The sequence below is a fragment of the Cibotium barometz genome, chromosome 5, assembly GCF_041138505.1.
Source record: "Cibotium barometz isolate CiBa-2024 chromosome 5, ASM4113850v1, whole genome shotgun sequence".
Classification (NCBI taxonomy): domain Eukaryota; kingdom Viridiplantae; phylum Streptophyta; class Polypodiopsida; order Cyatheales; family Cibotiaceae; genus Cibotium; species Cibotium barometz.
In genome coordinates, this window is record NC_141050.1 from 44471732 (window position 1) to 44474973 (window position 3242).

The following is a 3242-nucleotide window of genomic DNA, read 5'->3' on the forward strand; positions in this document are numbered from 1 at the left end:
TAAAGTGACTAATACACATAATAGAGTATATACAAGCGGTCCATAATGTGAATACGCTAAGAGGAGTGGGTAGATGTGGACTAGTCGGTGTAGTCCAACTGTAGAATCTCTAGCAAAGATATGTCGGTGCCAGCTACCAAACCCGCCCGTGATATAAATGTTGAACGGTCATGCAGGCGCCTCGTGAGTGTCAGCTCATATTGAGCTTGACATCTCAACATCTCTCTCTCTCTCTCTCTCTTTATCTATCTATTTATAGGTCTCTCTCTCTTCTCTCTCTCTCTCTCTCTCATACACACACACACACACACACATGCGAGCGCGCGCACATTGCACCTTTGCCTCTCTCTCTGAATATCACACACACACAAACCTCAATCTGAACTTAAACTCAGGCAACTCAAACTTTTCCAAGAGCATTGGTGCCTCAACCTTATATGGGTTGAGGTAGGCTTCAAGAGCATTGGTATGGCACGATAAAGAAGGGGTTTAAGACAAGTAACTCAAACTTTTCTTGGAGTATTGGTATAACATGATAAAGAAGGGGTTTAAGACATGAAATTCAAGCTTTTCCATTAGCTCTTGAACATTGGAAGTGATATTGCTAAGATAATTATTTGTGTTGATAATCTTATCCTAAACACTAGTATGACATGTTACAAGTCTATTTCACTCCATTAAAGAAAATGTAAAATTAATTGTGGATATGGGAAATAGAAGCTTGCTCTATTTGAACTACTTTAGTGGATACTGGAGCTACATTATGTTGTGGAACTTATAAATTGATTTGTATATGATGTGTTAAAACTTGGTTTAGATGCCAAAAATGGTGTGGTTGTAGATTAGAAATTGTGTGGTGTTGACAAAAAAAGGTGGTGTTAAGCAAAAAATCATTTGTCAAAAGTTATGGTGAATGTACGTACATGGGTGAAAAGTTGAGATATTTTAATGATGTATGTGAGGAGATGTTGAGGCATGTGGGCGGCATGCTTTCTTCTTGTCCATTTTTGGCTTTATCTATTGACAAAAAGTAGATGCCCCTCTCTACACATTGTAATAATGACGAGTCTCTCATAATCTGCTTGTCATTGTGTTTAATCATCTTGGCCAACCCGTAAAGACGTCCATTAATCCATGTCAACTAATATGCATTTTGTGCATTCATACCAATTTGGAAGCCCAAGGAAGCCCCTTTAAACTAGTGCTAAATGGGTGTCATCACGTGGCCTAGTAGATGAAGTGTGCACGGTGTGTACAAGGTAAAGCATCAACAAACTTGTACACTATCTTGTAGATGGTGGACTTGCCAAGGCCGAAATGCTCATTTATCTCAATGATCCTTGATCCGCTTGCCAACCGAAGAAGCCCCACTACAACTTGCTTCTCCATGGGAATAATCCTTGCGGAAGTATGGACCCTTATTGCAATTGCTCTCTCTAAGAAAGGTGCTTAATTTCTTAAATTATCCCAATGGTGATTGGCAATTGGAAGACTTCCTCAAAGCAGTCATAGCTATGTGACTCAACCAACCAAGACATCTAGGCATGACATAAAACTCCATAGCCTAGTCCTCATTTAAGGGTCCTTGAAAAGAGCAAATTGGTTACCTTGAGGGTTGGACTCCAACTAGAGGAGAAGCACTAGAAGTGTGCATGGCCCACATTGTGCATGGCCGAGCATGTGACGTGGCCTTGAATTGCCACGTCATATTGTCAAGCATCGGCAATATGATGTGGCCGATGACATGGCCCAGCGTGTCTCTAGCCGATGACATGGCCCCGCGTTTCTCTGTGTTTTGAAGGGTGAGAAGTTGGTGTCGTGGGAAGATGTGTGTTCATATAGTTGGTACATGTATATGAAGGAAACCCCTCTGTTGATCCATGCTCATGTGCCACCTGCTAGCCGACACATCCATGTGGATGTGGTCATGAATGACGAGGGTAGGGCGGTTTAAATGGCTAATGACTATTTGATTTGCGTAGAGGTGAGCTAGTGTTGGGTTATACCGGATCAATGCATGTTGGCTGATTCCGTAGCTCAAGATTGAAGAGTTGAATTTGGGCAGATGAACTGATGGGATAAAGAGACGAACTAGGGTGTGACGTAAGTGCCACATCGTATTGCTAAACATCGGCAATATGACGTGGCACCTTGCAGCCACGTCAGATGCCCAGTAGTGGAAGCTCTGCGTTTTCAGTTGGTCTCGTTTGAGTTCAGTTTGTCTCATCACGTCGCTCGTCGTCGTCGTCAGTTCATCTCATCCTGCATGCCGCTCGTTCGTCTCGTTCGAGTTCATTTCAGTTTTCACGCTGCTCATCGTCAGTTTGTCTCATCGCGCTCGTCTCTTCAGTTGATTAGAGGATGGCCAATAGCCAGGTTATATTAGAGGATGGCCAGGCTTTCCTCCTCTTCACACTAGCTCCGTCTTCATGTAAGCCGGTGCCCTGGGTGTAGTACGCACACATTGAGATATAGATATCAATGTAGATAATCTTTCCCTTATGTTGCTCCTTGCCTTTGTGTAAATCTAGCAATACATTTTCTCACATCTTTCTTAAGAATACTTTGTAGATGATATCTTTGCTACAACAAGACAACAATTAAGTTTACACTGCAAAGAGATCAAAATATTCTTGGTGAGCCTTGGGTGCATTAGAACATGGGGAGCCTTGGGTGCATTAGAACATGGGGAGCCGAATTAAGAAAGTTTGCAGGCTATGTTGGTTCTCACCCTTTCTTGACATGCCATACAATGCTGATCTTCTTTGTACTACTCATTCCCATATGTGTCTTTGATCCACATTCCTTATTTCCCGGAGACTGGAATGACTAAAATTTGAAAGTGGGCATATAAGGTATTTTAAAACAAAAAGTTAATATTGATATACAATGAATGACACACTTGATTATATTGAATGTAGATTTGTTACACTTCATCCCCCACCCAAAACCATGGGGTAGTTTGTAACAATCACCATGAATCATAGTTGCCTATAAACATGCTTACTTCTTGAATCACCATGTACTTCATGCTAAAATGCTAGAATTATGTGATGCTCATTGGAAGGCGTGGGTATCATGTTGTCATAATGATTACATGTGAGACAAATAAGAGAGGTGCTATGGTATGGATTATCCCCTCCTCTTTCAATATCATTATAAGTGAAAGAAAAGCATCTCAATCCATCTCCTAAGCTCTTAAGTTCCAATAGGGTTCTGGCAAAGTTTGTTGGGGGCTTGAA